Below are 12,802 nucleotides of genomic sequence, written 5' to 3'. Positions count from 1 at the left end.
GATCATGGCTACATGTCGGAAGTATAAAATAGGTGCTCTCAAATCTCTCTACACTGTGGTATAGAGAGATGCCTTACCTGTGTAAGTGAATGTTCCAGTTTGCTAGCTGCTGGAATGCAATACACCAAAAATGGAATGGCTTTTAAAAGGGGAAATTTAATGAGTTGCTGGTTTACAGTTCTAAGGCCAAGAAAATGTCCCAATTAAAATAAGTCTATAGAAATGTCCAATCAAAGGCATCCAGGGAAAGATACCTTGGTTCAAGAAGGCCGATGAAGTTCAGGGTCTCTCTCTCAAGTGAGAAGGCACATGGTGAACACAGTCAGGGCTTCTCTCTTGGCTGAAAGGGCACATGGCGAATACGGGATCATCTGCTAGCTTTCTCTCCTGACTTCCAGTTTCATGAAGCTCCCTGGGAGGCATTTTCCTTCTTCATCTCCAAAGGTCACTGGCTGGTAGACTCTCTGCTTCGTGATGCTGCAGCATTCTCTGCTCTCTCTGAATCTCTCCAAAATGTTTCCTCTTTTATAGGACTCCAATAAACCAATCAAGACCCACCCAAATGGGTGGAGACATGTCGTCCCTTAATCCAGTTTAACAACCACTCGACTAAATCACATCATCCAGGGATATGATCTGATAACAGTTTCAAACATACAATATTGAATAGAGATTATTCTACTTTTATGAAATGGGATCTATATTAAAACATGGCTTTTCTTAGGGGGCATGCTTCCTTTCAAACCAGCACAGTGAAATTTCCAAGTAATTTAAGTTCACTACTTTAGCAACTAAATCTTCACTTTTAGCCATCTTTTTATTGTAAATCTCACTAAAATTTCCTTACCTTCCTAATACACAGTACACTGGACATAATATAATCTTGGGTGAAAACTCAGGGTCATCAGGATGAGCTTTATTTATTGTGGTAAATAATAATAATGTTCTATATTGGGTATGGAAAGGATAAGAAGTAACATCTATTGAGCACTGCCATGTCCCTGACATATAACACTTACCTTCCTCAATAACCTCAACTTAGGCATTGATCGTCATCTCCATCATACAGATAAAGACACTGAGATTTAGAAGGATTGATTTGAGCCAAATCTAACATATACATGGCCAGAATTTGTATCTGGTTGAGTCTGATTTCTACGCCTCCCTATTCCCCTTCTCACGCTTTATCTCCAAAAACTTCTGAAAGTTGTTTTCATACTTCGTTTTTTGCAGGGGAGCTTCAAGGACTAATTGCACCTACACTAAACAGCCCTAGTCATGTGCTTTCATATGTGATGATTTGCTTCTCCTGTACCAATGATCACTTGTAATATATCAGCTTCAACAGTGATCCCACCCTCCTCCTAATAGCTTTTCTACTGAAGCCTAGGCAACTTGCCAGGGAAAACCAAATTACTAATCTTATTAAATGAGGAACACAATTTAACACAATACCAAATCAGTTAGTAACAACTTAAGAATGGCTTCACATCTGTCCTGAGAGTATTGTTTTTATCACTTCCAAGAGACTTTCTTTTTACAGTCATATTGGTGCTGCATTCAAGGAGATCAAAGTTAACAAAAGTCTAAACCTTAGGTAAATTGCTCTCTGAGCATGCCCACCAAGTCTCCTCCAGTCGCCTGACCACTGCGTGGGCCACTTGCCCAGGCTGAGGCAATCAGAGGGGTAGCTACTCCTGGCCTGAGTGATTGGTTCAGAACTTGTCAGGTACCCAACCCTAGCAGAGCCTTCCCTGGAGGGTTGGGGGGTGGAGCCTGCCTGGAGACAGAAGGAAAGAGATGCTCTTGTTACTGCAGCTATTGCAGTATGAGTTCCACCACTCTGTGGAGATAACTCAATGCCATAGGAGAAAATAATCCCCACTCACCAGGAGAACTGTGACAAGAGAAGGAAACGGAGGATCTCGGCAGCCTTAGTCTCTGGATCCAGTTTATCTGCAAGCACCATGATTTCATAAGCCTATCAGCCCCCACCCCCAGTTTGTTTTCTTAACCCACTTTAGTTGTGTTTCTGCCACCTGTGAGTAGTAGACTCTCACCCAATAAATGTAGGCATCAATCTAGAACAGCAGTTCTCAACTCTGACAACATTAGAATCATCTGGGGAGTCTTCAAAACCCTTATCACTCAAGTTATATCACACACCAATTAAGCCAGAATTTCTAGGCTGGGAATCAGACATCAGTACTTTTTAAAGGTCCCCAGGGGGGTTCGGTATGCAATCAAGATAAGAATAACTGCTCTAGACCAGATTTTACTCTAAGTGATTTTATGTGAATTAAACTGATGAGCCTTAGAAGAGGAGCAGCCCCACTGATTTGGATAACTTGAGCCCATATAGTTGGGTGAAAAGGTATAATAGAGGCTAGTTTTAAAGAAAAATAAATTTATTAATTCCAAGTGCATAGTAAAAACGAAAATAGAACAACTGAACATTGCTTCTGCTGACTAAAACACTGAGGTTTCGGTATCGTTTGTTACCATTGCATAATCTAACCTAATAATACATCCTGACTGGTGCAGTGCTAAATTATTCTGCTTCTCAGCATGTTTATTTGTCTTAGTCCAGCCCTCAGGACACTTAAGTAGATAATTTTCTTCAGATATGCATGATTTCATTGCAATGTAGATTTTTAAAAGCCAAGTAGGGAAAGAAGTGAGGAATGTAAATGTACTTACATGTACAGGAAAATATTTTATAAATTGTGACCTAATATGCCTAAACCCAAACTCATTGCCTCCTCCTTCACCTAATCTTTTTACCCCCTGGTGGACAGCACTATCTCAAACCCAAGCCTAGGCTGTGTTAGAAACATGGGCCCATTTTTGCATAGGCTATTTCAGTGATGCTGTATTCCCCCAGGCTCGCATTCATTTTGTCACAAAGTCCCATCATCGGTTCCACCTCTGAAATGTCTTATACCCACTCTACATGCTCTAACCCCCATGCTAAGATTCTAATTCAGACTCATAATTTCTTTACTGCACAGTCATAATAACTCCCAATGTTCTGTTGATCCTCTTCCAGCCCATCCTCCAAACCAAGTTCTCACTCTCAAGAACCTAAATTTGATCTTACTGTCTTTTAGTATCTGCAGAGGTTAAGTCCAAATTCATAAGCAAACAAGGTCCTCCCCAGCTGTGCCCCAAGCCATCATCCACCCACTCCTCCATTCCTCAAAAGGTTTCAAAGTGTCTTCTTTGTTCCAAGTTCCAAACCAGAAGCTGAGGTAACAACAGCTGGAAAGGGGAGAAACGACGCAAGACAGGACAGTAAGGAAGAGGGAGGCATCATCTTCCACTACCCTCTCAACTCCATAGGCTCCAGCAAAAACGAACCAGTCTCCTTCCTCTCTCACACGATGCATTTTCACACCTCCTTGCTTTAATAAGTTGGTAGTGTCCTTCATGCTTGAAATGCCCTCACTCACCTCTGCTCTAGAATCCCTTCTTCACCTAGAAAACCAAATACAATGAAATTGTACCTAAATATATGGACAAAAATATACCAATTCCACCTCTGTGCCCACAGGACGCTTTCAATACACCCCACATATAAATGATTGTGTTTGTGCTTTCTTTTCCTTTAAACCATCAGCTTCTCAAGGGCAAAGTCAAGCAGAGGGCCAAACCAAAAATATTGGTTGAATGTTACTGGATTTTGTCCTTTGCTTTTTTAGGCAATAATTTTATAAAGACAAAATACTTCACTAGGTGATGTAATCCTCTAATATTCTCAATATATATATTTTAGAACTTTGGCTTTCATAACAAAATATTATCTTTATTATTAGGGTAATGTTTACTGATGTGGAAAACATAGAACATATGTTTAAAATGTCCCTTTGAGTTGTCATTGTAGGTTCAAGCTTTCGAGGATCACTCTTTCCAGCTAGTTTAACAACCAGCTGGGGGAGGGGGAAAAAAAGCCCTGATTTTTAGATTTCCAATTTCCATGGAGTGAACTCACCCACCACAGCTGGTTTCAAGTTACCATGGTGGCGTCACTGAACATGGAGGTGGGAAAAGATGTCCAATAGCACCCCCATTATATAGTGTTTCCACCATACTGATATAGAACATAAACAACCTCAAGAGCACAGTTAAAATGTAGGAAAATAATTAAGAAGTTATGAGTTTTAAGTATTTTTCTTCTGTTTTTAAAATCATTTATTTAGTTTTAAGTGTATATGATTAAACATTTAATATGATTTATTAAATGTTTATTTAAATGATTAAATGTTTAGTAATGAATTTTTGTCTCACAAAAGTCCTAAATATTTAGCAATTGACCTTCATGAGACAGTACAAAGTACCTCCAACACACCACTAGCCCTTTCTCATTCAAAACACACCGGCAATTATAAATAAAATATAAAGAAAAAATTAAATTTTTTTTAAAAGAAAAATTTAAAGATCAAATATCCCCATGGACCAAAATCACAATGGAAATTCAGTGCAGTGAGCAAAGCTGAAGTCTCAGACCCTTTGGCTCAGAGAGCAGATGGAGACAAAGGGGACAAGAGTTCAGCTCCTTTATGATAATGAGAAATAAAAACGCTCCAAATAGGTTATATTCACTATTTCCCAAAGATGTAAATGACCCAAATGTTCATCAATAAGTGAATGGATAAACAAACTGTGATATATACATACAAAGGAATACAATAGTAATAGAAAGGAATGAAATATGAATGCACACAAAAACATGAATGAATCTCAAAATCATTTCATTTGTATGATTTCATTTATATGAATATATAAATCACTACTATGAATATCTAGAAAAGACAAACCTAATCTATAGTGACAGAAAGCAGACCAGTGGTTTCCTGAGAGTGAGTGTGAAGACAGCGAAATTAACTGGAAGGGAACCCAAAAGAACTTTTTGGGGATAGCGAAAATGTTCTATATCTTAATTGTGGTAGTGACTATGTGGGTGTATAGATTTGGTAAACTCATCAAAATATTCAGTTAAGATGGGTGGATTTTATTGTGCATAAATGATATCTCAGGGCGGGCCACGGTGGCTCAGCGGGTAGAGTTCTCGCCTGCCATGAGGGAGACTGGGGTTCTATTCCCAGTGCCTGCCCATGCAAAAAATTAAAATAAAAAAGAAATTACATTAAATGATATCTCAATAAATAACAGTGATTTAAAAAAAAGAAGGCATGAGAATGATGAACATAAAGTCCAAGATGATTGTTCCTTCTGTTGGAGGGAGAGATTTAATCTAGGAAGCCACAAGGGACTTCAAAGGAACTCGTAAACTTTTTTGGAAACTAAGTGATGGTTAGATGGGTTTGTCTTTTTATCAGGTTTAAACTGCATATGTGTGTGTGTATATATGTGTGTTTTGCATGTATACTACAATGTATATTATACATTCTGTTATATGCATTACACATTTCTCAATCAATTTTCAGAGAAAAAAATCTATCAGAAAAATTAACCACATTAATTGATTAAAGAGATAAAACATCTCAATAAATGCACAGAAAAGCATCTAATAACATTCAACATTTTCTCTTTCCCTTCTAAATTATTTTACATGCTCACATTTATACCACACATTCCAGATATTAAAACAACATCTATCAATGCAGTAACAGACAAAATGACGAATAGAAAAAATTGGAAAGTCCAATATGCACATATACCTCTATTATCTACAATAGAGGTAGAATTACAAATCAAAGAGGGAAAAATAGACTCAAAATTGACTTATCAATAAATGGTATTATGACAACTAGTTATTTTTATGGGGAAAAATAGATTCCTAACTCCACAATAGACAAAAACTAAATTCCAGAAGAATTTAAGACCTAAATTTAAGAGCAAAACTTAACAAAATTTTAGAACATATCAGAGTACTTTCTTATGACCTTAAGATAAGGAGGCTTTCTTGAACAAGATTAAACAGTAAACACTAAAAGGAAACCCATGGATAAATGTGACAGCATTTAAATTTAAAACTTCCATACACACAACACCATAAAGAAAGATAAGCCACAAACAAGAAGAAGATATTTGTACTGTATAAATCCAACAAAGGAATAGTGTCCAGGATATATAAAGAGCTCTTTTAAATCAAGAAACCCAATAGAAAATAGGCAAAAACTAGTAGAAATGGGCAAATTGTAGCTGAAACCCTGTTAATCAATTAACATATGAAAAATATAAATTTAAAATGATGTCATTTTATACCCTACAAATTAACAAAAATATAACATTATGAGCATCATAAATTTGATGAAGGATGTGGGAAAAAAGAACTCTCATCAATAAGTGGGAGCATAAATTGCCACAAATTTTTAAAACAATTTGAATTTGCCCTAAGATCCAATAACTCTCTTCTGAGTACACACTAGAAAGTTATAGCCTGCATGGACTAGTAAACATGCGTAAGCATGTTTCCTGCAATATTGTTTGCAATACCAAAAAAAAAAAAAATTAATCAAAAAATAAAACAAATAAATATGGTATATTTATATTGGAAACTATACACCTGTTAAAATGCACTAGAGCTGCATGTGTCAACATATATAAAACTCTGATGTAAACTATTCAGATTAAAAATATGTACAAAGGTATTTACAGTATGATCCCATTTATTTAAAGTTTACAAAACACATGAAACAAAATTGTTGATATTTGTGGATACATGTATATATAGTAAGCATATAACCTGGGCAGGAAGCATACACGCATTTGAAAATAGCTGGTTAGCTTTGGGAAAGAAAAAAGGAAGCGAATAAAATTTGGGAGGTGGTATAAAAGAAACTTCAACACCACCATAATATTGCATTAAAATATTAGAGCCCAAGTAGAATAATTATCTAAGAGCATGGTGGTTTCTCTTCAAAATTTTAAAAAATCTGTTTTGTTGGCTTTAATAAAGACCAAATTGATAACTAACAGTGATTATCCTTATAATTGTATTGTTATTGCCAAAGTTAATCTTAAGAAAAACATAGAGTCTATGAGATCACTTTACTTGGTATATTTTCAACAGAAATAAGGACCTGGGTCTACAATTAATGAAAATTTTCTCTACTTTATATCATTTGATCTTCTTAAGCTCTTCTTCAAGTCCTTTTCAATTTCAACACTATCTAACTGAAAGTGCTTTGACTATAAATAGATATAATCGAACTAGGGTCTGACTAATTAATGTACAGGATCATAGATGGATTTTATATATTAGCTAATATAGTTCAGATTGTGACATGCCCACTGCCCCTCCCAGCTGTCTCCCATCCCCAGTAAATCAAACTACCTGTTATATAGGCTCAGTCTCCATCTGCAGACAATCCACTGGGTCCTCTGGGTTGATGTTGAGCCACAAAAAACTACCAAGGCTAACCAGCATGTAAAATGTACTACCAGATATAAGGCCAAGAATTTGTTTTGCTTAATTTCCTGTCCCTTCGATATGGGAATTCCTACGCTTTCAAAGTTTGAAATGCCCATCATGAACAGAGAGTTAAAATCCACTCTAGATCTTCGATCAGTCTAATAATTGCAGTGGACAGTTCTTCAGGACCTGTCTCCTTCTCTGTCTGTCTCTCTGTCTCACTCTCTCACTTTCTTTCTCTCTCTCTCTGCTATGTTCACTTACAGCTCTATACCAACGTTCTCAGGCAGATCTAGCTATTCCTTGGCTGAGGAAGACCAACCATACATTATGGGTAACACCCCAAATGTCTTTGCAACCAATTTTCGCAGTTTTAAACCAAAAAAGGAACAAGCTGTTTATTGTGTTCACTTCTCAGACAGAAACCACAACTTTGCTAAAGCACAGATATTTAAATATTTAGAAGATAAAAGTTATTTATTTTCCTCTGACCTTGAAGAACATGATTAGGACCTCTTTATTAGAGAGCCACTAAAGTGCATTCTAAATAAAATGTTTTCGTTGTCGATTTGCATTTTGTATGATTGAATCCTTGGTTCTTTCAGCAACTAGAAATACATTCTCTGGGTCAATATGTACAAACACAGAGAAGACAGTCACTGGGGTAATTGGATATCACCACAAATATAACGTACATGAATTGTCTCCCCACTCTTCAAAACAGATATGATTTGAACCAACCCCTTCCCCTACTCAACCAGGTTGGAAAGAAACTAAATATCATTGAGGTTTCAAAGATACTTCCTTCCTTTGGATCACCCAAGAATCCTAGGCTGTTCTAGTTTGCTAGCTGCTGGAATGCAACACACCAGAGACTGATTGGCTTTTAATAAAAGGGGATTTATTTTGTGAGGAAAGGCAGCTAATTTTCATCTGAGGTTCTTTCTTATATGGGAAGCCTCAGGGTAATCTCTGCTGGCCTTCTCTCCAGGCCTCTGGGTTCCAACAACTTTCCCCAGAGTGATTCCTTTCTGCATCTCAAAGGCCTGGGCTGAGCTGTGAGTGCTGATATGAGGTATGCTGAGCTGCTTGGGCTGTGCTACACTGTGCTCTCTCATTTAGGCACCAGGCAATTAAGTCAAACGTCATTCATTGCAGCAGGCATGCCTCCTAGCCAACTGCAGATATAATCCACAGCAGGTGAGGTTCATGTACCATTGGCTCACTCCACAGCAACAGAACTAGGTGCCTCCACCTGGCCAAGTTGACAACTGAATCTAACTACCACATAGGCCTTACAAGATCTAGAAAAGTAGGGAGGGAGACCTGACTCTCAGTCCATGTGGGCAATGTGGTGGTGGTCCTTGGTCCATGACCCATCCATTGGAAGGCAAGCAGTTTCATTGGGACTCCACTCCCTCTATCCAAAGCTTGACTGAGGGAACCTTCAGTCATGTGCTTAGTAACAAAGCCTCTCAGGTCTTGTGACTTCATGGGGTGTCTACTGTCCTCCTAAGGGGCCCATCTGTTTTCCTCTGATGAACTAGAAATACCCATTTCCCTTCTCTGTCTGAAAGGAAGATAGATGTTATGCCATTGCCCACTTCAGCTCTTCGACTTCCAGTGTCTCCACCTTTGACTTCCAGTGTCTCCACCTTCCTCACACAAAAGTTTATCTCTAGCCTGTCTCCAGGGCAGGTTCTCCTTTTTATAATGTGTCCTCTTACATCTTCACCCACCTCCTCACAATAGCTCCTCTTTCTAACACACAGATGCACACAAAGACTGTTTACTTGCCCTTCTCCACACTCCTCCACTTCTTAGGGAAGTCAAAGAAAAAAGAACCATACTTTTCCTCTAGTGACTCTAAAATATGAAAGAGAGAGAGTTTTTTTAAATAAATCACATTTTAATAAGATACAGATTATTCCACATAACCTAACAGCCTGAATTATGCCTAAAACTTTCCTTACCAGCTCCAGTTCCTTTGATTACAGCACTGTCTTCAGAAGACCACAACCCAGTCATGTACTGTTACTAATGCAAAAGAAGCAAGATCAAAAGTCCAGTTTAGGATAAGCTAAATCTGAGATGTCAGGTGGCAAGCAATGTTACATAGACAATTAAATATAGAGCCTGGGCATAGATACAAATTTGGAAATCTTCTTCTGGTGTTTACAGCCTTAGGCCAGAATGACAGGTTATGATTTGAGAAGAAACGAGGGCATAAGAATAAGCCCTGAGGCCCACACCAGCAAACACCCAGGAGGAAAGGCCTAAAATGTAGAAAGAAAAGTAGGAGTGAGGTTAAAAAGGGCAAGTAACATCAAGCCTCAAAAGGAAAGGTGTGGATAACTGTTTGAATGCAGCTGGTCATGCATTTCTTTTTTGAGAAAGGAGAAAGGCCTTGAGGGCTTGCTCTTCCCATTAAGAAATAACCAACATACCAAATTCAGGCAGATTACTTTAGCTGATTTTAGCTAAACTTTGAGGAGAAAATGGGCTTTGGGGACCTTGAATGGGGTGGGTATAATTTGGTAGAAATGAGGAGGAAGGAAAGGCTGCTCTGGAACAGGCCCTTCATACAGGAAGACAGTTCTGGGTGGACAGGAGTATAATCCTCATCTCTCCAAACCTTCTTTTCTCTCTGTATAAGGCAAATGAAGTCCTCACTGTCAAGACCCTTCCTTGCAACCTGGTTAACTTTGAAACACTGTAACCAAGAAATTAGGATTTAAGGGATGATTTTGATTGCTGAATCATTATATAGATATTCCTTTTTGCTTTCTGGTATATTGAAGTAAACAGTGGGAAATATAAGAAATCTTTGAACTGTAATCCAGCTGCCTTGATCTCTGACAATGATTGAATAGCCTTTATCTTATGCCCTTATGATTGTAAAAACCTTGTGACTAACCTTCACTTGTACTTATTTTTCAACTTTAGAGTTTGTGATCACTAAAGACAGCCCCTAATGTTTATTCATGAAGGGTCCTGAGTGGGTCAAGAACTAACCCACCCCAAGTCCAAAGTTATCTTGATAACCAAGACTGGATCTAACCAAAATGGGACCACCTGACATGTGCAGTAGCTTTGACTTTAACCTATAAGTCACCTAAACTTCATTATAATACTAAAAATCATGCCCATCATCATATTAAGGCTGCCATTTTCTTATATAGATTCTGTGACTAAGCATGTAATCCATCTGCACATGCTCAGTAATTAGATCACCTCTAATTACATCATCTGGGGTTATTCGTACTCGTTATCCTAAAACCTGCTCATCTTTTGATGCTGTAAAACTATCAAAATTACTACAGTTCAGGGAAACAGATTTTGAGGCCCATAGACCATCTGATCTCTTGCTATGTGCCTAGCAATAAACTTTTTCTCTCTTTGAAACCCCGGTGTCTCAGGAATTGGTCACTTAAGCGCATCGGGAGAAATAATCCACTGCTTCGTCTGGTAACAATGTCACATTCTGAAGTTTTCCACAGCAGAGTTTAGAAATTTCCTTTGTAGATATTGTGTGAAAGCTTAGGGCTGCGGGAGATACTGGCACTTCTCCCTTCCTGAAGAAATAACTTTTAGATCTAACGACTGGCATATTCTTTGATTTAAAAAATTAAAATTAATTCATGTACACGGGAAAAGAAAGAAAAGAGAGAGTGAGAGAGAGAGAAGGAGAGGAGGGATGGGGATGGGAGGGGAGGGGAGAGGAATGGAAAGGATAAAAGGGAAAAAATCTAATGGTCACAAACTTCTATTGGACAGCAACCATCTCTCACCCCAACCCTCTGATTGCCAGTCCTATTCCACAGAAACAACCACTTTAAACCATTTCTGGCTTCAATTCTTGTGCTTATTATCTCAATATCTTTAAATATGTACTCATGTTGCTATTTCTTTATTTGTCCATTTTAGACTACGTGTGTCTATCAATGTACCGCCATGTTCAGTATTCCACTTATACCATCACACACTCTTCCCTCCTCTTGACTCCTAATTTTTGTTATTTAGATAACTGTTTCTAAGTCATATATTGCTTATCCTTATAATTTTAAATAATTAATTAGACCTCTATCACTTTTCAACACAGTATCTTGGCTCCATAGTTTGTGAAATGAGGATAGTATTACCCTTTCCCTAAAGGGTATTTTTGAAAGCGATCAGAAGAGGAAAAGGGTAAAAAACAGTACAGTAGTTATTAAAAAAATTTTTTTTCAATTGCCATTGACTTTCAAATTACCATTTGAGGCTGTAAATTTACTTGAGACCTCATACAGAGCTCACTACTGCTTCTGCTTTATCTTTAAAATATATATATATATATATATATATATATCCTGCACACATTTTAGGTGAATTCAGAGCACCCTCGGGGGAATCGGCAAAAGGAACAGGGCAGAAGGCAGCAGCTTTGCAACTTGAGGAAGCCAGTGACAATGGACTCTCTTTATTGAATTAAAGTTCTGCTAGTGAGCTGCTAAGCCAGAACAAGTTCAGAAATGGGTTTGTACTCATAAACTAAAGTACCTGGGTGTTCCTAAGTATTGTGGGTCTGGTCTGCATGATAAAAATGGAAAAAGTTACTGGTTTATGATAATGGATCACTTTGAGAGTGACTTTCAGAAAATATATGAAGCAAATGCCAGAAGGTTTTCTTGAAGGACTGTCTTACAGCTACATTTAAAAATTCTGGTATTCTGAAATATATCCATGAGCATGAATATATACATGGAAATATCAAGACCTCAAATCTTCTTCTGAACTACATGAATCCTGACCAGGTGTATTTTGGTTGATTATGGCCTTAATTATTGACACCGTAAAGAAGGAATCCATAAGGAATACAACGAAGACCCCAAAAGATATCACAATGGCGCTCTCGAATTCACCAGAATGGATGCGCATGATGGAAATTCTTGTTTATTGCATGATCCAGTGGCTCAGTAGCTGTCTTCCTTAGGAGGATCATATGAAAAATCCTAACTATGTTAGCGATTCCACAATTAGATATAGAGAAAATATTGGAGGTTTGATGAACAAATGTTTTCCTGAGAAAAACAAACCAGAAGCAAAAGAAAGACACTGAGGAGAGCACAGCATCTAGTACTGAAGGTATAAAATGTTTGAATATAAAGACAGAGGAAGCCATATGAACCTTTACAGGGGGATTGAAAATTAGATACCTATGTCATTGAAAAACCATTTGTAAACTTTTTTATTAAAATAAAAGCTTTGTGCAGATTTGAAAAAAAAAAAAAGAGCACCCTTGGCTGGCCAGGTCAGCAATATAGCAAAATCAATTGAATTTTAGATATTGTATCAAACAAGAATTATTTAGCAAGCAATCTCCATTAACAGTCTGGTTCTGATGTCTAATACAAAACTCAAAGGGGAGACTCTGGAGGGAAGAAT

The 12,802-nt window shown here is 37.6% G+C and overlaps 1 pseudogene; it reads left to right on the top strand.

The window, feature by feature from the left end:
* Positions 1-11,332: 11,332 nt before the first annotated feature.
* Positions 11,333-12,543, top strand: LOC143681474 (serine/threonine-protein kinase VRK1 pseudogene; annotated as a pseudogene).
* Positions 12,544-12,802: the final 259 nt, after the last annotated feature.

Source organism: Tamandua tetradactyla, chromosome 1 (assembly GCF_023851605.1).
Source record: "Tamandua tetradactyla isolate mTamTet1 chromosome 1, mTamTet1.pri, whole genome shotgun sequence".
Taxonomy (NCBI): Eukaryota; Metazoa; Chordata; class Mammalia; order Pilosa; family Myrmecophagidae; genus Tamandua; species Tamandua tetradactyla.
Note: the sequence above shows the minus strand (reverse complement) of the source record. Positions and strands in the feature narration are given on the sequence as shown.